This window comes from Mobula hypostoma, chromosome X1 (assembly GCF_963921235.1).
Source record: "Mobula hypostoma chromosome X1, sMobHyp1.1, whole genome shotgun sequence".
Classification (NCBI taxonomy): domain Eukaryota; kingdom Metazoa; phylum Chordata; class Chondrichthyes; order Myliobatiformes; family Myliobatidae; genus Mobula; species Mobula hypostoma.
Window position 1 is genome coordinate 63,940,979 of NC_086128.1, and position 22,500 is coordinate 63,963,478.

At 56.6% G+C, this 22,500-nt stretch overlaps 1 protein-coding gene across 1 annotated transcript in view; it reads left to right on the top strand.

Moving 5' to 3' along the window:
• LOC134340209 (aggrecan core protein-like) overlaps positions 1-22,500 on the top strand; it is a 166,713-nt gene that overhangs the window by 141,206 nt on the left and 3,007 nt on the right. The window lies entirely within an intron of this gene.

Genomic DNA, 22,500 nt, shown 5'->3' on the forward strand with positions numbered 1-22,500 from the left:
TCAGTCTCACAGTGAGGGGTGTGGGGTGTGTCAGTGTCACAGTGAGGGGTGTGGGGAGTGTCAGTGTCACAGTGAGGGGTGTGGGGTGTGTCACTGTTACAGTGAGGGGTGTGGGGTGTGTCAGTGTCACAGTGAGGGGTGTGGGGTGTGTCAGTGTCACAGTGAGGGGTGTGGGGTGTGTCGGTGACACAGTGAGGGGTGAGGGGTGTCAGTGTTACAGTGAGCGTTGTGGGGAGTGTCAGTGTCACAGTGAGGGGTGTGGGGTGTGTCAGTGTCACAGTGAGTGGTGTGGGGTGTGTCAGTGTTACAGTGAGGGGTGTGGGGTGTGTCAGTGTCACAGTGAGGGGTGTGGGGTGTGTCGGTGTTACAGTGAGGGGTGTGGGGTGTGTCACTGTTACAGTGAGAGGTGTGGGGTGTGTCAGTGTTACAGTGTGGGGTGTGGGGTGTATCGGTGTCACAGTGAGGGGTGTGGGGTGTGTCAGTGTTACAGTGAGGGGTGTGGGGTGTGTCAGTGTTACAGTGAGGGGTGTGGGGTTTGTCAGTGTCACAGTGAGGGGTGTGGGGTGTGTCAGTGTTACAGTGAGGGGTGTGGGGTGTGTCAGTGTCACAGTGAGGGGTGTGGGTTGTGTCAGTGTTACAGTGTGGGGTGTGGGGTGTATCGGTGTCACAGTGATGGGTGTGGGGTGTGTCAGTGTTACAGTGAGGGGTGTGGAGTGTGTCGGTGTCACAGTGAGGGGTGTGGGGTGTGTCAGTGTTACAGTGAGGGGTGTGGGGTGTGTCAGTGTCACAGTGAGGGGTGTGGGGAGTGTCGGTGTTACAGTGAGGGGTGTGGGGAGTGTCAGTGTCACAGTGAGGGGTGTGGGGTGTGTCACTGTTACAGTGAGGGGTGTGGGGTGTGTCAGTGTCACAGTGAGGGGTGTGGGGTGTATCAGTGTCACAGTGAGGGGTGTGGGGTGTGTCAGTGTCACAGTGAGAGGTGTGGGGTGTGTCAGTCTCACAGTCAGGGGTGTGGGGTGTGTCAGTGTCACAGTGAGGGGTGTGGGGAGTGTCAGTGTCACAGTGAGGGGTGTGGGGTGTGTCACTGTTACAGTGAGGGTGTGGGGTGTGTCAGTGTCACAGTGAGGGGTGTGGGGTGTGTCGGTGACACAGTGAGGGGTGAGGGGTGTCAGTGTTACAGTGAGGGGTGTGGGGAGTGTCAGTGTCACAGTGAGGGGTGTGGGGTGTGTCAGTGTCACAGTGAGTGGTGTGGGGTGTGTCAGTGTTACAGTGAGGGGTGTGGGGTGTGTCAGTGTCACAGTGAGGGTGTGGGGTGTGTCGGTGTTACAGTGAGGGGTGTGGGGTGTGTCAGTGTCACAGTGAGGGGTGTGGGGTGTGTCACTGTTACAGTGAGAGGTGTGGGGTGTGTCAGTGTTACAGTGTGGGGTGTGGGGTTTGTCGGTGTCACAGTGAGGGGTGTGGGGTGTGTCAGTGTTACAGTGAGGGGTGTGGGGTGTGTCAGTGTTACAGTGAGGGGTGTGGGGTTTGTCAGTGTCACAGTGAGGGGTGTGGGGTGTGTCAGTGTTACAGTGAGGGGTGTGGGGTGTGTCAGTGTCACAGTGAGGGGTGTGGGTTGTGTCAGTGTTACAGTGTGGGGTGTGGGGTGTATCGGTGTCACAGTGATGGGTGTGGGGTGTGTCAGTGTTACAGTGAGGGGTGTGGGGTGTGTCGGTGTCACAGTGAGGGGTGTGGGGTGTGTCAGTGTTACAGTGAGGGGTGTGGGGTGTGTCGGTGTCACAGTGAGGGGTGTGGGGTGTGTCAGTGTCACAGTGAGGGGTGTGGGGAGTGTCAGTGTCACAGTGAGGGGTGTGGGGTGTGTCAGTGTTACAGTGAGGGGTGTGGGGTGTGTCAGTGTTACAGTGAGGGGTGTGGGGTGTGTCGGTGTTACAGTGAGGGGTGTGGGGTGTGTCAGTGACACAGTGATGGGTGTGGGGTGTGTCGGTGTTACAGTGAGGGGGTGTGAGGGGTGTGTCGGTGTCACAGTGAGGGGGTGTGGGGTGTGTCAGTGTCACAGTGAGGGGTGTGGCGTGTGTCAGTGTCACAGTGAGGGGTGTGGGGTGTGTCAGTGTTACAGTGAGGGGTGAGGGTGTGTCAGTGTCACAGTGAGGGTGTGGGGTGTGTCAGTGTCACAGTGAGGGGTGTGTCGGTGTTACAGTGAGGGTGTGGGGTGTGTCAGTGTCACAGTGAGGGGTGTGTCAGTGTCACAGTGAGGGGTGAGGGGTGTGTCGGTGTCACAGTGAGGGGTGTGGGGTGTGTCAGCGTTACAGTGAGGGTGTGGGGTGTGTCAGTGTCACAGTGAGGGGGTGTGGGGTGTGTCGGTGTTACAGTGAGGGGTGTGGGGTGTGTCAGTGTCACAGTGATGGGTGTGGGGTGTGTCGGTGTTACAGTGAGGGGGTGTGGGGTGTGTCAGTGTCACAGTGATGGGTGTGGGGGGTGTCAGTGTTACAGTGAGGGGTGTGGGGAGTGTCAGTGTCACAGTGAGGGGTGTGGGGTGTGTCGGTGTTACAGTGAGGATGTGGGGTGTGTCAGTGTCACAGTGAGGGGTGTGGGGTGTGTCAGTGTTACAGTGAGGGGTGTGTGATGTGTCAGTGTTACAGTGAGGATGTGGGGTGTGTCAGTGTCACAGTGAGGGGTGTGGGGTGTGTCAGTGTTACAGTGAGGGGTGTGGGGTGTGTTGGTGTCACAGTGAGGGGTGTGGGGTGTGTCGGTGTTGCAGTGAGGGGTGTGGGGTGTGTCGGTGTCACAGTGAGGGGTGTGGGGTGTGTCAGTGTCACAGTGAGGGGTGTGGGGAGTGTCGGTGTTACAGTGAGGGGTGTGGGGTGTGTTGGTGTCACAGTGAGGGGTGTGGGGTGTGTCGGTGTTACAGTGAGGGGTGTGGGGTGTGTCGGTGACACAGTGAGGGTGTGGGGTGTGTCGGTGTCACAGTGAGGGGTGTGGGGTGTGTCAGTGTTACAGTGAGGGGGTGTGGGGTGTGTCAGTGTTACAGTGAGGGGTGTGGGGAGTGTCAGTCTCACAGTGAGGGGTGTGGGGTGTGTCAGTGTTACAGTGAGGGGGTGTGGGGTGTGTCAGTGTTACAGTGAGGGGTGTGAGGAGTGTCAGTGTTACAGTGAGGGGGTGTGGGGTGTGTCAGTGTTACAGTGAGGGGTGTGGGGAGTGTCAGTCTCACAGTGAGGGGTGTGGGGTGTGTCAGTGTCACAGTGAGGGGTGTGGGGTGTGTCGGTGTCACAGTGAGGGGTGTGGGGTGTGTTGGTGTCACAGTGAGGGGTGTGGGGTGTGTCAGTGTCACAGTGAGGGGTGAGGGGTGTGTCGGTGACACAGTGAGGGTGTGGGGTGTGTCGGTGTCACAGTGAGGGGTGTGGGGTGTGTCAGTGTTACAGTGAGGGGGTGTGGGGTGTGTCTGTGTTACAGTGAGGGGTTTGGGGAGTGTCAGTCTCACAGTGAGGGGTGTGGGGTGTGTCAGTGTTACAGTGAGGGGGTGTGGGGTGTGTCAGTGTTACAGTGAGGGGTGTGAGCAGTGTCAGTGTTACAGTGAGGGGGTGTGGGGTGTGTCAGTGTTACAGTGAGGGGTGTGGGGAGTGTCAGTCTCACAGTGAGGGGTGTGGGGTGTGTCAGTGTTACAGTGAGGGGTGTGGGGTGTGTCGGTGTCACAGTGAGGGGTGTGGGGTTTGTTGGTGTCACAGTGAGGGGTGTGGGGTTTGTTGGTGTCACAGTGAGGGGTGTGGGGTGTGTCGGTGACACAGTGAGGGGTGTGGGGTGTGTCAGTGTTACGTGAGGGGTGTGGGGTGTGTCAGTGTTACAGTAAGGGGTGTGGGGTGTGTCAGTGTCACAGTGAGGGGTGTGGGGTGTGTCAGTGTCACAGTGAGGGGTGTGGGGTGTGTCAGTGTTACAGTGAGGGGTGTGGGGTGTGTCAGTCTCACAGTGAGGGGTGTGGGGTGTGTCAGTGTCACAGTGAGGGGTGTGGGGTGTGTCAGTGTCACAGTGAGGGGTGTGGGGTGTGTCAGTGTTCACAGTGAGGGGTGTGGGGTGTGTCAGTGTTACAGTGAGGGGTGTGGGGTGTGTCAGTGTCACAGTGAGGGGTGTGGGGTGTGTCAGTGTCACAGTGAGGGGTGTGGGGTGTGTCAGTGTTACAGTGAGGGGTGTGGGGTGTGTCAGTGTCACAGTGAGGGGTGTGGGGTGTGTCAGTGTCACAGTGAGGGGTGTGGGGTGTGTCAGTGTTACAGTGAGGGGTGTGGGGTGTGTCAGTGTCACAGTGAGGGGTGTGGTGTGTGTCAGTGTTACAGTGAGGGGTGTGGGGTGTGTCAGTGTCACAGTGAGGGGTGTGGGGTGTGTCAGTGTAACAGTGAGGGGTGTGGGGTGTGTCAGTGTCACAGTGAGGGGTGTGGGGTGTGTCAGTGTTACAGTGAGGGGTGTGGGGTGTGTCAGTGTCACAGTGAGGGGTGTGGGGTGTGTCAGTGTCACAGTGAGGGGTGTGGGGTGTGTCAGTGTCACAGTGAGGGGTGTGGGGTGTGTCAGTGTTACAGTGAGGGGTGTGGGGTGTGTCAGTGTTACAGTGAGGGGTGTGGGGTGTGTCAGTGTTACAGTGAGGGGTGTGGGGTGTGTCAGTGTTACAGTGAGGGGTGTGGGGTGTGTCAGTGTCACAGTGAGGGGTGTGGGGTGTGTCAGTGTCACAGTGAGGGGTGTGGGGTGTGTCAGTGTCACAGTGGGGTGTGTCAGTGTCACAGTGAGGGGTGTGGGGTGTGTCAGTGTCACAGTGAGGGGTGTGGGGTGTGTCAGTGTCACAGTGAGGGGTGTGGGGTGTGTCAGTGTCACAGTGAGGGGTGTGGGGTGTGTCAGTGTCACAGTGAGGGGTGTGGGGAGTGTCAGTGTCACAGTGAGGGGTGTGGGGTGTGTCAGTGTTACAGTGAGGGGTGTGGGGTGTGTCAGTGTCACAGTGAGGGGTGTGGGGTGTGTCGGTGACACAGTGAGGGGTGAGGGGTGTGTCAGTGTCACAGTGAGGGGTGTGGGGAGTGTCAGTGTCACAGTGAGGGGTGTGGGGTGTGTCAGTGTCACAGTGAGTGGTGTGGGGTGTGTCAGTGTTACAGTGAGGGGTGTGGGGTGTGTCAGTGTCACAGTGAGGGGTGTGGGGTGTGTCGGTGTTACAGTGAGGGGTGTGGGGTGTGTCAGTGTCACAGTGAGGGGTGTGGGGTGTGTCACTGTTACAGTGAGAGGTGTGGGGTGTGTCAGTGTTACAGTGTGGGGTGTGGGGTGTGTCGGTGTCACAGTGAGGGGTGTGGGGTGTGTCAGTGTTACAGTGAGGGGTGTGGGGTGTGTCAGTGTTACAGTGAGGGGTGTGGGGTTTGTCAGTGTCACAGTGAGGGGTGTGGGGTGTGTCAGTGTTACAGTGAGGATGTGGGGTGTGTCAGTGTCACAGTGAGGGGTGTGGGTTGTGTCAGTGTTACAGTGTGGGGTGTGGGGTGTATCGGTGTCACAGTGATGGGTGTGGGGTGTGTCAGTGTTACAGTGAGGGGTGTGGAGTGTGTCGGTGTCACAGTGAGGGGTGTGGGGTGTGTCAGTGTTACAGTGAGGGGTGTGGGGTGTGTCGGTGTCACAGTGAGGGGTGTGGGGTGTGTCAGTGTCACAGTGAGGGGTGTGGGGAGTGTCAGTGTCACAGTGAGGGGTGTGGGGTGTGTCAGTGTTACAGTGAGGGGTGTCAGTGTTACAGTGAGGGGTGTGGGGTGTGTCGGTGTTACAGTGAGGGGTGTGGGGTGTGTCAGTGACACAGTGATGGGTGTGGGGTGTGTCGGTGTTACAGTGAGGGGGTGTGAGGGGTGTGTCGGTGTCACAGTGAGGGGGTGTGGGGTGTGTCAGTGTCACAGTGAGGGGTGTGGCGTGTGTCAGTGTCACAGTGAGGGGTGTGGGGTGTGTCAGTGTTACAGTGAGGGGTGAGGGTGTGTCAGTGTCACAGTGAGGGTGTGGGGTGTGTCAGTGTCACAGTGAGGGGTGTGTCGGTGTTACAGTGAGGGTGTGGGGTGTGTCAGTGTCACAGTGAGGGGTGTGTCAGTGTCACAGTGAGGGGTGAGGGGTGTGTCGGTGTCACAGTGAGGGGTGTGGGGTGTGTCAGCGTTACAGTGAGGGTGTGGGGTGTGTCAGTGTCACAGTGAGGGGGTGTGGGGTGTGTCGGTGTTACAGTGAGGGGTGTGGGGTGTGTCAGTGTCACAGTGATGGGTGTGGGGTGTGTCGGTGTTACAGTGAGGGGGTGTGGGGTGTGTCAGTGTCACAGTGATGGGTGTGGGGGGTGTCAGTGTTACAGTGAGGGGTGTGGGGAGTGTCAGTGTCACAGTGAGGGGTGTGGGGTGTGTCGGTGTTACAGTGAGGATGTGGGGTGTGTCAGTGTCACAGTGAGGGGTGTGGGGTGTGTCAGTGTTACAGTGAGGGGTGTGTGATGTGTCAGTGTTACAGTGAGGATGTGGGGTGTGTCAGTGTCACAGTGAGGGGTGTGGGGTGTGTCAGTGTTACAGTGAGGGGTGTGGGGTGTGTTGGTGTCACAGTGAGGGGTGTGGGGTGTGTCGGTGTTGCAGTGAGGGGTGTGGGGTGTGTCGGTGTCACAGTGAGGGGTGTGGGGTGTGTCAGTGTCACAGTGAGGGGTGTGGGGAGTGTCGGTGTTACAGTGAGGGGTGTGGGGTGTGTGGTGTCACAGTGAGGGGTGTGGGGTGTGTCGGTGTTACAGTGAGGGGTGTGGGGTGTGTCGGTGACACAGTGAGGGTGTGGGGTGTGTCGGTGTCACAGTGAGGGGTGTGGGGTGTGTCAGTGTCACAGTGAGGGGTGTGGGGTGTGTCAGTGTTACAGTGAGGGGTGTGGGGAGTGTCAGTGTCACAGTGAGGGGTGTGGGGTGTGTCAGTGTTACAGTGAGGGGTGTGGGGTGTGTCAGTGTTACAGTGAGGGGTGTGAGGAGTGTCAGTGTTACAGTGAGGGGGTGTGGGGTGTGTCAGTGTTACAGTGAGGGGTGTGGGGAGTGTCAGTGTCACAGTGAGGGGTGTGGGGTGTGTCAGTGTCACAGTGAGGGGTGTGGGGTGTGTCGGTGTCACAGTGAGGGTGTGGGGTGTGTCGGTGTCACAGTGAGGGGTGTGGGGTGTGTCAGTGTTACAGTGAGGGGTGTGGGGTGTGTCGGTGACACAGTGAGGGTGTGGGGTGTGTCGGTGTCACAGTGAGGGGTGTGGGGTGTGTCAGTGTTACAGTGAGGGGGTGTGGGGTGTGTCTGTGTTACAGTGAGGGGTTTGGGGAGTGTCAGTCTCACAGTGAGGGGTGTGGGGTGTGTCAGTGTTACAGTGAGGGGGTGTGGGGTGTGTCAGTGTTACAGTGAGGGGTGTGAGCAGTGTCAGTGTTACAGTGAGGGGGTGTGGGGTGTGTCAGTGTTACAGTGAGGGGTGTGGGGAGTGTCAGTGTCACAGTGAGGGGTGTGGGGTGTGTCAGTGTTACAGTGAGGGGTGTGGGGTGTGTCGGTGTCACAGTGAGGGGTGTGGGGTGTGTCGGTGTAACAGTGAGGGGTGTGGGGTTTGTTGGTGTCACAGTGAGGGGTGTGGGGTGTGTCGGTGACACAGTGAGGGGTGTGGGGTGTGTCAGTGTTACAGTGAGGGGTGTGGGGTGTGTCAGTGTTACAGTGAGGGGTGTGGGGTGTGTCAGTGTCACAGTGAGGGGTGTGGGGTGTGTCAGTGTCACAGTGAGGGGTGTGGGGTGTGTCAGTGTTACAGTGAGGGGTGTGGGGTGTGTCAGTGTCACAGTGAGGGGTGTGGGGTGTGTCAGTGTTCACAGTGAGGGGTGTGGGGTGTGTCAGTGTCACAGTGAGGGGTGTGGGGAGTGTCAGTGTCACAGTGAGGGGTGTGGGGTGTGTCAGTGTTACAGTGAGGGGTGTGGGGTGTGTCAGTGTCACAGTGAGGGGTGTGGGGTGTGTCAGTGTCACAGTGAGGGGTGTGGGGTGTGTCAGTGTTACAGTGAGGGGTGTGGGGAGTGTCAGTGTCACAGTGAGGGGTGTGGGGTGTGTCAGTGTCACAGTGAGTGGTGTGGGGTGTGTCAGTGTTACAGTGAGGGGTGTGGGGTGTGTCAGTGTCACAGTGAGGGGTGTGGGGTGTGTCGGTGTTACAGTGAGGGGTGTGGGGTGTGTCAGTGTCACAGTGAGGGGTGTGGGGTGTGTCAGTGTTACAGTGAGGGGTGTGGGGTGTGTCAGTGTTACAGTGAGGGGTGTGGGGTGTGTCGGTGTCACAGTGAGGGGTGTGGGGTGTGTCAGTGTTACAGTGAGGGGTGTGGGGTGTGTCAGTGTTACAGTGAGGGGTGTGGGGTGTGTCAGTGTCACAGTGAGGGGTGTGGGGTGTGTCAGTGTTACAGTGAGGGGTGTGGGGTGTGTCAGTGTCACAGTGAGGGGTGTGGGGTGTGTCAGTGTTACAGTGTGGGGTGTGGGGTGTGTCGGTGTCACAGTGAGGGGTGTGGGGTGTGTCAGTGTTACAGTGAGGGGTGTGGGGTGTGTCGGTGTCACAGTGAGGGGTGTGGGGTGTGTCAGTGTTACAGTGAGGGGTGTGGGGTGTGTCGGTGTCACAGTGAGGGGTGTGGGGTGTGTCAGTGTCACAGTGAGGGGTGTGGGGAGTGTCAGTGTCACAGTGAGGGGTGTGGGGTGTGTCAGTGTTACAGTGAGGGGTGTGTCAGTGTTACAGTGAGGGGTGTGGGGTGTGTCGGTGTTACAGTGAGGGGTGTGGGGTGTGTCAGTGACACAGTGAGGGGTGTGGGGTGTGTCGGTGTTACAGTGAGGGGGTGTGAGGGGTGTGTCGGTGTCACAGTGAGGGGTGTGGGGTGTGTCAGTGTCACAGTGAGGGGTGTGGCGTGTGTCAGTGTCACAGTGAGGGGTGTGGGGTGTGTCAGTGTTACAGTGAGGGGTGAGGGTGTGTCAGTGTCACAGTGAGGGTGTGGGGTGTGTCAGTGTCACAGTGAGGGGTGTGTCGGTGTTACAGTGAGGGTGTGGGGTGTGTCAGTGTCACAGTGAGGGGTGTGTCAGTGTCACAGTGAGGGGTGAGGGGTGTGTCGGTGTCACAGTGAGGGGTGTGGGGTGTGTCAGTGTTACAGTGAGGGGTGTGGGGTGTGTCAGTGTCACAGTGAGGGGTGTGGGGTGTGTCGGTGTTACAGTGAGGGGTGTGGGGTGTGTCAGTGTCACAGTGATGGGTGTGGGGTGTGTCGGTGTTACAGTGAGGGGTGTGGGGTGTGTCAGTGTCACAGTGAGGGGTGTGGGGGGTGTCAGTGTTACAGTGAGGGGTGTGGGGAGTGTCAGTGTCACAGTGAGGGGTGTGGGGTGTGTCGGTGTTACAGTGAGGATGTGGGGTGTGTCAGTGTCACAGTGAGGGGTGTGGGGTGTGTCAGTGTTACAGTGAGGGGTGTGTGATGTGTCAGTGTTACAGTGAGGATGTGGGGTGTGTCAGTGTCACAGTGAGGGGTGTGGGGTGTGTCAGTGTTACAGTGAGGGGTGTGGGGTGTGTTGGTGTCACAGTGAGGGGTGTGGGGTGTGTCGGTGTTGCAGTGAGGGGTGTGGGGTGTGTCGGTGTCACAGTGAGGGGTGTGGGGTGTGTCAGTGTCACAGTGAGGGGTGTGGGGAGTGTCGGTGTTACAGTGAGGGGTGTGGGGTGTGTTGGTGTCACAGTGAGGGGTGTGGGGTGTGTCAGTATTACAGTGAGGGGTGTGGGGTGTGTCGGTGACACAGTGAGGGTGTGGGGTGTGTCGGTGTCACAGTGAGGGGTGTGGGGTGTGTCAGTGTTACAGTGAGGGGGTGTGGGGTGTGTCAGTGTTACAGTGAGGGGTGTGGGGAGTGTCAGTCTCACAGTGAGGGGTGTGGGGTGTGTCAGTGTTACAGTGAGGGGGTGTGGGGTGTGTCAGTGTTACAGTGAGGGGTGTGAGGAGTGTCAGTGTTACAGTGAGGGGGTGTGGGGTGTGTCAGTGTTACAGTGAGGGGTGTGGGGAGTGTCAGTCTCACAGTGAGGGGTGTGGGGTGTGTCAGTGTCACAGTGAGGGGTGTGGGGTGTGTCGGTGTCACAGTGAGGGGTGTGGGGTGTGTTGGTGTCACAGTGAGGGGTGTGGGGTGTGTCAGTGTTACAGTGAGGGGTGTGGGGTGTGTCGGTGACACAGTGAGGGGTGTGGGGTGTGTCGGTGTCACAGTGAGGGGTGTGGGGTGTGTCAGTGTTACAGTGAGGGGGTGTGGGGTGTGTCAGTGTTACAGTGAGGGGTGTGGGGAGTGTCAGTCTCACAGTGAGGGGTGTGGGGTGTGTCAGTGTTACAGTGAGGGGGTGTGGGGTGTGTCAGTGTTACAGTGAGGGGTGTGAGCAGTGTCAGTGTTACAGTGAGGGGGTGTGGGGTGTGTCAGTGTTACAGTGAGGGGTGTGGGGAGTGTCAGTCTCACAGTGAGGGGTGTGGGGTGTGTCAGTGTTACAGTGAGGGGTGTGGGGTGTGTCGGTGTCACAGTGAGGGGTGTGGGGTTTGTTGGTGTCACAGTGAGGGGTGTGGGGTTTGTTGGTGTCACAGTGAGGGGTGTGGGGTGTGTCGGTGACACAGTGAGGGGTGTGGGGTGTGTCAGTGTTACGTGAGGGGTGTGGGGTGTGTCAGTGTTACAGTAAGGGGTGTGGGGTGTGTCAGTCTCACAGTGAGGGGTGTGGGGTGTGTCAGTGTCACAGTGAGGGGTGTGGGGTGTGTCAGTGTTACAGTGAGGGGTGTGGGGTGTGTCAGTCTCACAGTGAGGGGTGTGGGGTGTGTCAGTGTCACAGTGAGGGGTGTGGGGTGTGTCAGTGTTACAGTGAGGGGTGAGGGGTGTCAGTGTTACAGTGAGGGGTGTGGGGTGTGTCAGCGTCACAGTGAGGGGTGTGGGGTGTGTCAGTGTTACAGTGAGGGGTGTGGGGTTTGTCAGTGTCACAGTGAGGGGTGTGGGGTGTGTCAGTGTTACAGTGAGGGTGTGGGGTGTGTCAGTGTCACAGTGAGGGGTGTGGGTTGTGTCAGTGTTACAGTGTGGGGTGTGGGGTGTATCGGTGTCACAGTGATGGGTGTGGGGTGTGTCAGTGTTACAGTGAGGGGTGTGGAGTGTGTCGGTGTCACAGTGAGGGGTGTGGGGTGTGTCAGTGTTACAGTGAGGGGTGTGGGGTGTGTCAGTGTCACAGTGAGGGGTGTGGGGTGTGTCAGTGTCACAGTGAGGGGTGTGGGGAGTGTCGGTGTCACAGTGAGGGGTGTGGGGTGTGTCACTGTTACAGTGAGGGTGTGGGGTGTGTCAGTGTCACAGTGAGGGGTGTGGGGTGTGTTGGTGTTGCAGTGATGGGTGTGGGGTGTGTCAGTGTTACAGTGAGGGGTGTGGGGTGTGTTGGTGTCACAGTGAGGGGTGTGGGGTGTGTCAGTGTTACAGTGAGGGGTGTGGGGTGTGTCGGTGACACAGTGAGGGTGTGGGGTGTGTCGGTGTCACAGTGAGGGGTGTGGGGTGTGTCAGTGTTACAGTGAGGGGTGTGGGGTGTGTCAGTGTTACAGTGAGGGGGTGTGGGGTGTGTCAGTGTTACAGTGAGGGGTGTGGGGAGTGTCAGTCTCACAGTGAGGGGTGTGGGGTGTGTCAGTGTTACAGTGAGGGGGTGTGGGGTGTGTCAGTGTTACAGTGAGGGGTGTGAGGAGTGTCAGTGTTACAGTGAGGGGGTGTGGGGTGTGTCAGTGTTACAGTGAGGGGTGTGGGGAGTGTCAGTCTCACAGTGAGGGGTGTGGGGTGTGTCAGTGTTACAGTGAGGGGTGTGGGGTGTGTCGGTGTCACAGTGAGGGGTGTGGGGTGTGTCGGTGTCACAGTGAGGGGTGTGGGGTGTGTTGGTGTCACAGTGAGGGGTGTGGGGTGTGTCAGTGTTACAGTGAGGGGTGTGGGGTGTGTCGGTGACACAGTGAGGGTGTGGGGTGTGTCGGTGTCACAGTGAGGGGTGTGGGGTGTGTCAGTGTTACAGTGAGGGGGTGTGGGGTGTGTCAGTGTTACAGTGAGGGGTGTGGGGAGTGTCAGTCTCACAGTGAGGGGTGTGGGGTGTGTCAGTGTTACAGTGAGGGGGTGTGGGGTGTGTCAGTGTTACAGTGAGGGGTGTGAGCAGTGTCAGTGTTACAGTGAGGGGGTGTGGGGTGTGTCAGTGTTACAGTGAGGGGTGTGGGGAGTGTCAGTCTCACAGTGAGGGGTGTGGGGTGTGTCAGTGTTACAGTGAGGGGTCTGGGGTGTGTCGGTGTCACAGTGAGGGGTGTGGGGTGTGTCGGTGTCACAGTGAGGGGTGTGGGGTTTGTTGGTGTCACAGTGAGGGGTGTGGGGTGTGTCGGTGACACAGTGAGGGGTGTGGGGTGTGTCAGTGTTACGTGAGGGGTGTGGGGTGTGTCAGTGTTACAGTAAGGGGTGTGGGGTGTGTCAGTCTCACAGTGAGGGGTGTGGGGTGTGTCAGTGTCACAGTGAGGGGTGTGGGGTGTGTCAGTGTTACAGTGAGGGGTGTGGGGTGTGTCAGTCTCACAGTGAGGGGTGTGGGGTGTGTCAGTGTCACAGTGAGGGGTGAGGGGGTGTCAGTGTTACAGTGAGGGGTGTGGGGTGTGTCAGCGTCACAGTGAGGGTGTGGGGTGTGTCAGTGTTACAGTGAGGGGTGTGGGGTTTGTCAGTGTCACAGTGAGGGGTGTGGGGTGTGTCAGTGTTACAGTGAGGGGTGTGGGGTGTGTCAGTGTCACAGTGAGGGGTGTGGGTTGTGTCAGTGTTACAGTGTGGGGTGTGGGGTGTATCGGTGTCACAGTGATGGGTGTGGGGTGTGTCAGTGTTACAGTGAGGGGTGTGGAGTGTGTCGGTGTCACAGTGAGGGGTGTGGGGTGTGTCAGTGTTACAGTGAGGGGTGTGGGGTGTGTCAGTGTCACAGTGAGGGGTGTGGGGAGTGTCGGTGTCACAGTGAGGGGTGTGGGGAGTGTCAGTGTCACAGTGAGGGGTGTGGGGTGTGTCACTGTTACAGTGAGGGTGTGGGGTGTATCAGTGTCACAGTGAGGGGTGTGGGGTGTGTCAGTGTCACAGTGAGAGGTGTGGGGTGTGTCAGTCTCACAGTGAGGGGTGTGGGGTGTGTCAGTGTCACAGTGAGGGGTGTGGGGAGTGTAAGTGTCACAGTGAGGGGTGTGGGGTGTGTCACTGTTACAGTGAGGGTGTGGGGTGTGTCAGTGTCACAGTGAGGGGTGTGGGGTGTGTCGGTGACACAGTGAGGGGTGAGGGGTGTCAGTGTTACAGTGAGGGGTGTGGGGAGTGTCAGTGTCACAGTGAGGGGTGTGGGGTGTGTCAGTGTCACAGTGAGTGGTGTGGGGTGTGTCAGTGTTACAGTGAGGGGTGTGGGGTGTGTCAGTGTCACAGTGAGGGGTGTGGGGTGTGTCGGTGTTACAGTGAGGGGTGTGGGGTGTGTCAGTGTCACAGTGAGGGGTGTGGGGTGTGTCACTGTTACAGTGAAAGGTGTGGGGTGTGTCAGTGTTACAGTGTGGGGTGTGGGGTGTATCGGTGTCACAGTGAGGGGTGTGGGGTGTGTCAGTGTTACAGTGAGGGGTGTGGGGTGTGTCAGTGTTACAGTGAGGGGTGTGGGGTTTGTCAGTGTCACAGTGAGGGGTGTGGGGTGTGTCAGTGTTACAGTGAGGGATGTGGGGTGTGTCAGTGTCACAGTGAGGGGTGTGGGGTGTGTCAGTGTCACAGTGAGGGGTGTGGGGTGTGTCGGTGACACAGTGAGGGGTGAGGGGTGTCAGTGTTACAGTGAGGGGTGTGGGGAGTGTCAGTGTCACAGTGAGGGGTGTGGGGTGTGTCAGTGTCACAGTGAGTGGTGTGGGGTGTGTCAGTGTTACAGTGAGGGGTGTGGGGTGTGTCAGTGTCACAGTGAGGGTGTGGGGTGTGTCGGTGTTACAGTGAGGGGTGTGGGGTGTGTCAGTGTCACAGTGAGGGGTGTGGGGTGTGTCACTGTTACAGTGAGAGGTGTGGGGTGTGTCAGTGTTACAGTGTGGGGTGTGGGGTGTATCGGTGTCACAGTGAGGGGTGTGGGGTGTGTCAGTGTTACAGTGAGGGGTGTGGGGTGTGTCAGTGTTACAGTGAGGGGTGTGGGGTTTGTCAGTGTCACAGTGAGGGGTGTGGGGTGTGTCAGTGTTACAGTGAGGATGTGGGGTGTGTCAGTGTCACAGTGAGGGGTGTGGGTTGTGTCAGTGTTACAGTGTGGGGTGTGGGGTGTATCGGTGTCACAGTGATGGGTGTGGGGTGTGTCAGTGTTACAGTGAGGGGTGTGGAGTGTGTCGGTGTCACAGTGAGGGGTGTGGGGTGTGTCAGTGTTACAGTGAGGGGTGTGGGGTGTGTCGGTGTCACAGTGAGGGGTGTGGGGTGTGTCAGTGTCACAGTGAGGGGTGTGGGGAGTGTCAGTGTCACAGTGAGGGGTGTGGGGTGTGTCAGTGTTACAGTGAGGGGTGTCAGTGTTACAGTGAGGGGTGTGGGGTGTGTCGGTGTTACAGTGAGGGGTGTGGGGTGTGTCAGTGACACAGTGATGGGTGTGGGGTGTGTCGGTGTTACAGTGAGGGGGTGTGAGGGGTGTGTCGGTGTCACAGTGAGGGGGTGTGGGGTGTGTCAGTGTCACAGTGAGGGGTGTGGCGTGTGTCAGTGTCACAGTGAGGGGTGTGGGGTGTGTCAGTGTTACAGTGAGGGGTGAGGGTGTGTCAGTGTCACAGTGAGGGTGTGGGGTGTGTCAGTGTCACAGTGAGGGGTGTGTCGGTGTTACAGTGAGGGTGTGGGGTGTGTCAGTGTCACAGTGAGGGGTGTGTCAGTGTCACAGTGTGGGGTGAGGGGTGTGTCGGTGTCACAGTGAGGGGTGTGGGGTGTGTCAGCGTTACAGTGAGGGTGTGGGGTGTGTCAGTGTCACAGTGAGGGGGTGTGGGGTGTGTCGGTGTTACAGTGAGGGGTGTGGGGTGTGTCAGTGTCACAGTGATGGGTGTGGGGTGTGTCGGTGTTACAGTGAGGGGGTGTGGGGTGTGTCAGTGTCACAGTGATGGGTGTGGGGGGTGTCAGTGTTACAGTGAGGGGTGTGGGGAGTGTCAGTGTCACAGTGAGGGGTGTGGGGTGTGTCGGTGTTACAGTGAGGGATGTGGGGTGTGTCAGTGTCACAGTGAGGGGTGTGGGGTGTGTCAGTGTTACAGTGAGGGGTGTGTGATGTGTCAGTGTTACAGTGAGGATGTGGGGTGTGTCAGTGTCACAGTGAGGGGTGTGGGGTGTGTCAGTGTTACAGTGAGGGGTGTGGGGTGTGTTGGTGTCACAGTGAGGGGTGTGGGCTGTGTCGGTGTTGCAGTGAGGGGTGTGGGGTGTGTCGGTGTCACAGTGAGGGGTGTGGGGTGTGTCAGTGTCACAGTGAGGGGTGTGGGGAGTGTCGGTGTTACAGTGAGGGGTGTGGGGTGTGTTGGTGTCACAGTGAGGGGTGTGGGGTGTGTCAGTGTTACAGTGAGGGGTGTGGGGTGTGTCGGTGACACAGTGAGGGTGTGGGGTGTGTCGGTGTCACAGTGAGGGGTGTGGGGTGTGTCAGTGTTACAGTGAGGGGTGTGGGGTGTGTCAGTGTTACAGTGAGGGGGTGTGGGGTGTGTCAGTGTTACAGTGAGGGGTGTGGGGAGTGTCAGTCTCACAGTGAGGGGTGTGGGGTGTGTCAGTGTTACAGTGAGGGGGTGTGGGGTGTGTCAGTGTTACACTGAGGGGTGTGAGGAGTGTCAGTGTTACAGTGAGGGGGTGTGGGGTGTGTCAGTGTTACAGTGAGGGGTGTGGGGAGTGTCAGTCTCACAGTGAGGGGTGTGGGGTGTGTCAGTCTCACAGTGAGGGGTGTGGGGTGTGTCGGTGTCACAGTGAGGGGTATGGGGTGTGTCGGTGTCACAGTGAGGGGTGTGGGGTGTGTCGGTGTCACAGTGAGGGGTGTGGGGTGTGTCAGTGTTACAGTAAGGGGTGTGGGGTGTGTCAGTCTCACAGTGAGGGGTGTGGGGTGTGTCAGTGTCACAGTGAGGGGTGTGGGGTGTGTCAGTGTTACAGTGAGGGGTGAGGGGTGTCAGTGTTACAGTGAGGGGTGTGGGGTGTGTCAGCGTCACAGTGAGGGGTGTGGGGTGTGTCAGTGTCACAGTGAGGGGTGTGGGGTGTGTCAGTGTTACAGTGAGGGGTGTGGGGGGTGTCAGTGTTACAGTGAGGGGTGTGGGGAGTGTCAGTGTCACAGTGAGGGGTGTGGGGTGTGTCGGTGTTACAGTGAGGATGTGGGGTGTGTCAGTGTCACAGTGAGGGGTGTGGGGTGTGTCAGTGTTACAGTGAGGGGTGTGGGGTGTGTTGGTGTCACAGTGAGGGGTGTGGGGTGTGTCGGTGTTGCAGTGAGGGGTGTGGGGTGTGTCAGTGTTACAGTGAGGGGTGTGGGATGTGTCAGTGTCACAGTGAGGGGTGTGGGGTGTGTCGGTGTTACAGTGAGGGGTGTGGGGTGTGTCAGTGTTACAGTGAGGGGTGTGGGGTGTGTCAGTGTCACACTGAGGGGCGTGGAGTGTGTCGGTGTCATAGTGAGGGGTGTGGGGTGTGTCAGTGTCACAGTGAGGGGTGTGGGGTGTGTCAGTGTTACAGTGAGGGGTGTGGGGTGTGTCGGTGTCACAGTGAGGATGTGGGGTGTGTCAGTGTCACAGTGAGGGGTGTGGGGTGTGTCAGTGACACAGTGAGGGGTGTGGGGTGTGTCAGTGTCACAGTGAGGGGTGTGGGGTGTGTCGGTGTTACAGTGAGGGGTGTGGGGTGTGTCAGTGTTACAGTGAGGGGTGTGGGGTGTGTCGGTGTTACAGTGAGGGGTGAGGGGTGTGTCAGTGTTACAGTGAGGGGAGTGGGGTGTGTCGGTGTCATAGTGAGGGGTGTGGGGTGTGTCAGTGTCACAGTGAGGGGTGTGGGGTGTGTCAGTGTTACAGTGAGGGGTGTGGGGTGAGTCGGTGTTGCAGTGATGGGTGTGGGGTGTGTCAGTGTCACACTGAGGGGCGTGGAGTGTGTCGGTGTCATAGTGAGGGGTGTGGGGTGTGTCAGTGTCACAGTGAGGGGTGTGGGGTGTGTCAGTGTTACAGTGAGGGGTGTGGGGTGTGTCGGTGTTACAGTGAGGATGTGGGGTGTGTCAGTGTCACAGTGAGGGGTGTGGAGTGTGTCAGTGTCACAGTGAGGGGTGTGGGGTGTGTCAGTGTCACAGTGAGGGTGTGGAGTGTGTCAGTGTCACAGTGAGGGGTGTGGGTGTGTCAGTGTCACAGTGAGGGGTGTGGGGTGTGTCACTGTTACAGTGAGGGTGTGGAGTGTGTCAGTGTCACAGTGAGGGGTGTGGGTGTGTCAGTGTCACAGTGAGGGGTGTGGGGTTTGTCAGTGTTACAGTGAGGGGTGTGGGGTGTGTCAGTGTCACAGTGAGGGGTGAGGGGTGTGTCTGTTACAGTGAGGGGTGAGGGTTGTGTCGGTGTCACAGTGAGGGGTGTGGGTTGTGTCAGTGTTACAGTGAGGGGTGAGGGGTTTGTCAGTGTCACAGTGAGGGGTGTGGGGAGTGTCAGTGTCGCAGTTAGGGGTGTGGGGTGTGTCAGTGTCACAGTGATGGGTGTGGGGTGTATCACTGTTACAGTGAGGGGTGTGGGGTGTGTCAGTGTTACAGTGAGGGGTGTGGGATGTGTCAGTGTCACAGTGAGGGGTGTGGGGAGTGTCAGTGTCACAGTGAGGGGTGTGGGGTGTGTCAGTCTCACAGTGATGGGTGTGGGGTGTGTCAGTGTTACAGTGAGGGGTGTGGGGAGTGTCAGTGTCACAGTGAGGGGTGTGGCGTGTGTCAGTGTTACAGTGAGGGGTGTGGGGAGTGTCAGTGTCACAGTGAGGGGTGAGGGGTGTGTCAGTGTTACAGTGAGGGGTGAGGGGTGTGTCGGTGTCACAGTGAGGGGTGTGGGTTATGTCAGTGTTACAGTGAGGGGTGAGGGGTTTGTCAGTGTCACAGTGAGGGGTGTGGGGTGTGTCGGTGTTACAGTGAGGGGTGTGGGGTGTATCACTGTTACAGTGAGGGGTGTGGGGTGTGTCAGTGTGACAGTGAGGGGTGTGGGGTGTTTCGGTGTCACAGTGATGGGTGTGGGGTGTATCACTGTTACAGTGAGGGGTGTGGGGTGTGTCAGTGTTACAGTGAGGGGTGTGGGATGTGTCAGTGTCACAGTGAGGGGTGTGGGGAGTGTCAGTGTCACAGTGAGGGGTGTGGGGTGTGTCAGTCTCACAGTGATGGGTGTGGGGTGTGTCAGTGTCACAGTGAGGGGTGTGGGGTGTGTCGGTGTCACAGTGAGGGGTGTGGGGAGTGTCAGTGTCACAGTGAGGGGTGTGGGGTGTGTCGGTGTTACAGTGAGGGGTGTGAGGGGTGTGTCAGTGTGACAGTGAGGGATTTGTCGGTGTCACAGTGAGGGGAGTAGGGTGTATTAGTCTCTGAGTTCCCGGAAACCATTCTCCATTTGGGTGTTTAGCCTTGCATCCCCTTCTTGTCATGTGCCCAGCACTTCGAACCTGCAGTTTGCTGTTGCATTTCCAGCTAAGTTATGGTTTTCTGTCCAGTCTCGTTGAAGGTTCTTGACTCAAAATTATCAAGCTCTGGTTATGTCTCCAGACATTCCCCTGAGATTCATTTTCTTGCAGGCAAAGGGAATTCAATAGAACGTTTGAAAAAGCTGTCGAATAACCAAAGAGCAAAGTAAGGCAAATTGTGCTGATAACAGAAGAATAATATTGAGAACATGAGTTGTTGAGTCGTTAAAAGTGAGTGTATCGGTTGTGGAATCAGTTCAGTGTTGAGGTCCATAAAGTTGGTTCAAGAGCCTGATCGTAATAATTATTAATAGATAATAATAGTTCCTGAACCTGGTGGTCTGGGACCTGAGGCTCCTGTACCTTCTTCCTGATGGTTGAGGGGTAATAACTGTTCCTGAACCTGGTGGTGTGGGTCCTGAGGCTCCTGTACCCACTTCCCAATGGTTGAGGGGTAATAACTGTTCCTGAACCTGGTGGTGTGGGTCCTGAGGCTCCTGTATCTCCTTCCTGATGGTTGCGGGGTAATAACTGTTCCTGAACCTGGTGATGTGAGTCCTGAGGCTCCTGTACCTCCTTCCTGATGGTTGAGGGGTAATAACTGTCCCTGAACCTGGTGGTGTGAGTCCTGAGGCTCCTGTACCTCCTTCCTGATGGTTGAGGGGTAATAACTGTTCCTGAACCTGGTAGTGTGGGTCCTGAGGCTCCTGTACCTCCTTCCTGATGGTTGAGGGGTAATAACTGTTCCTGAATCTGGTGGTGTGGGACCTAAGGCTCCTGTACCTCCTTCCTGCTGGTTGAGGGATAATAAATGTTCCTGAACCTGGTGGTGTGGGACCTGAGGCTCCTGTACCTTCTCCCCAAAGGTAATTAAGATGTCAACTGGCCCCCCTCCCTCCTCACATGCGGCCCGACGCTCTGAGTTCCCCCAGCTGTTTCTTTCAAGCTGCGGATGTCAGCATCTGCGATCTCTTGTGTATCCCTCCAACACCCTGGCTGAGCCCATGTTGAGTTGCCCTCCTGGGCTAAAAGTGTCCTCTTGACTTGGAGAACTGCCCATCTTTTTCATCTGGAGATAAGGCCCTGAAGATCTCTGTCCCTGAAGTTATCGACTGAAACTTCCTCCTCTCGGACCTGCACGCCCCAAAATGAGGCGACCAAATACAGGGCAAATCCAGACATGTGGCAGTTAGCGGATGTTTTAAAGCACCGGTGGTTCGAGGTCATGTCTGAAAACCCGTTGCTGTTTGTACGTTCTCCCTGTAACCGCATGGGATTCCTTCGCATACCCCGGTTTCCCCCCCGCTCATTTCAAATATGTACGGTTAGGATTAATGAGTTCTGGGCGCGCTGTGTTGGTGACGGAAGCATGACGACACTTGTAGGTTGCCCCCCACCCAGCATCTCCTTGGACTGTGCCTACAAATGACATATTTAACTATCTATCTACATATCTATCTATCTACTTGTCTATCTATCTATCTCCCTACCCACCTACTTATCTGTCTGTCTGTATCTGTCTACCTACCTAAAGCGTACCCATCTACCTACATATCTATCTATCTATCAATCTGTCTACGTATCTTTCATTCTACCTGTAGCCCCCTGGTAAGCCTCAGGCTCGCTCAGCTCGCTTCCGTTTGTCTGGATGCTGTGTGATGTACCCCACCCCGCTAAATAACAGACAATACACCATATGCGATGAAATGTTTATACTTTATAGGTTTTACTGGAGCTATCTAATTAATAGAGATAAAATATAAAAGAAAAGTAAAAGGCACCAAACTTATCAAGGTTCAACCACCTCGTGCACAACCGTTGGAGCTCAAAGGCACCAAACTTATCAAGGTTCAACCACCTCGTGCACAACCATTAACGGAGTCTTCTTTCCATCATCCAATCCCCTCCGACCCCCTCAACCCGCCACCTGGGACCAACCACGGTGGTTGACAAGACACTCCACACGAGTCTGTCTCCGTCTCCTCTCCTCGCCGAAGACCCCGGGCCTCGGTCTCCCGCTCTGGCGTCCGTCCCGCCGCCCAGGGTCGCAGCATCGCGTCTCCTCTCTCTGTCCCCATCGCACCTGCTCCCACAAAGCCCGCGAAACAATAGAATACAGACACACAAGAAAGAATAACATCTATCCCAATTGGTTCGTTCATCCTCTTATCAATAATATAACCCAAACAAGCAGGGAATGAGAACTCCTTACATCGCAGTTATTATTATAGAAGAGCCATTTTATCCTAATATAACAAAGAAGCCATTTTGTTAGTCTTCGCTGTTACATAAAAGAAGAAACCCCTTACATACCTATCTATCTATCTACCTACCTACCTACCTAAATATCTATCTACCTAACTAACTACTGTAACTATCTATCTATCTATCTATCTATCATAGAAACATAGAAAATAGGTGCAGGAGTAGGCCATTTGGCCCTTCGAGCCTGCACCGCCATTCAGTACGATCATGGCTGATCATCTAACTCAGAACCCTGTACCTGCCTTCTCTCCATACCCCCTGATCCCTTTAGCCACAAGGGCCATATCTAACTCCCTCTTAAATATAGCCAATGAACTGGCCTCAACTGTTTCCTGGGGCAGAGAATTCCACAGATTCACCACTCTCTGTGTGAAGAAGTTTTTCCTCATCTCGGTCCTAAAAGGCTTCCCCTTTATCCTCAAACTGTGACCCCTCGTTCTGGACTTCCCCAACATCGGGAACAATCTTCCTGCATCTAGCCTGTCCAATCCCTTTAGGATTTTATACGTTTCAATCAGATCCCCCCTCAATCTTCTAAATTCCAACGAGTACAAGCCTAGTTCATCCAGTCTTTCTTCATATGAAAGTCCTGCCATCCAAGGAATCAATCTGGTGAACCTTCTTTGTACTCCCTCTATGGCAAGAATGTCTTTCCTCAGATTAGGGGACCAAAACTGCACACAATACTCCAGGTGTGGTCTCACCAAGGCCTTGTACAACTGCAGCAGTACCTCCCTGCTCCTGTACTCGAATCCTCTCGCTATAACTGCCAGCATACCATTCGTCTTTTTCACCGCCTGCTGTACCTGCATGCCCACTTTCAATGACTGGTGTATAATGACACCCAGGTCTTGTTGCACCTTCCCTTTTCCTAATCGGCCACCATTCAGATAATAACCTGTTTTCCTGTTCTTGCCACTAAAGTGGATAACCACCTAGCTATCTACCTACATACCTAACCATCAATCTACCTACCTATCTGTGGGTCCATATATCCACATGTGACCAATAAAGTTTCAAATGCCCACCGATCTCTAAGTATGAAGAACTTATCTCTTACAACTCCCGGCAGTATCCTTTCCTCCAATCACCTTAGAATTGTGCCCCCTTCCACCCTGGGGAACAGCCTCCAGCTACCTACTCAATCTACAAGGACAGGAGATTCTGCAGATGCTGGAAATCCAGAGCAAAATACACACACACACAGACACACACACACACACACACACACACACAAAAAAATGCTGGAGGAACTCAGCAGGTCAGGCAGCATCTATGGAAAGGAGTAAACAGTCGACGTTTCGGGTCGAGTCCCTTCATCGGGACTCTTGATCTACTCTCAGTGGCTACTTGATTGGGTACGCCTGTACACTTGCTCGTTGGTGCAAATATCTACTCAGCCAGTCGCGTGGCAGCAACTTGATGCTTAAAAGCACGCGGACGAGGTCAAGAGGTTCAGTTCTTGTTCAGAAACAGGGGGGAAGAAATGTGATCTGAGTGACTTTGACCGCGGAGTGATTGTTGGTGCCAGATGGGGTGGTCTGAGTATCTCAGAAACTGCTGATCTCCCGGGAGTTTCACCCACATGCAGGATGGTGGGATGAACAAAAACATTCAGTCAGTGGCAGTCCTGTGGGTGAATACCC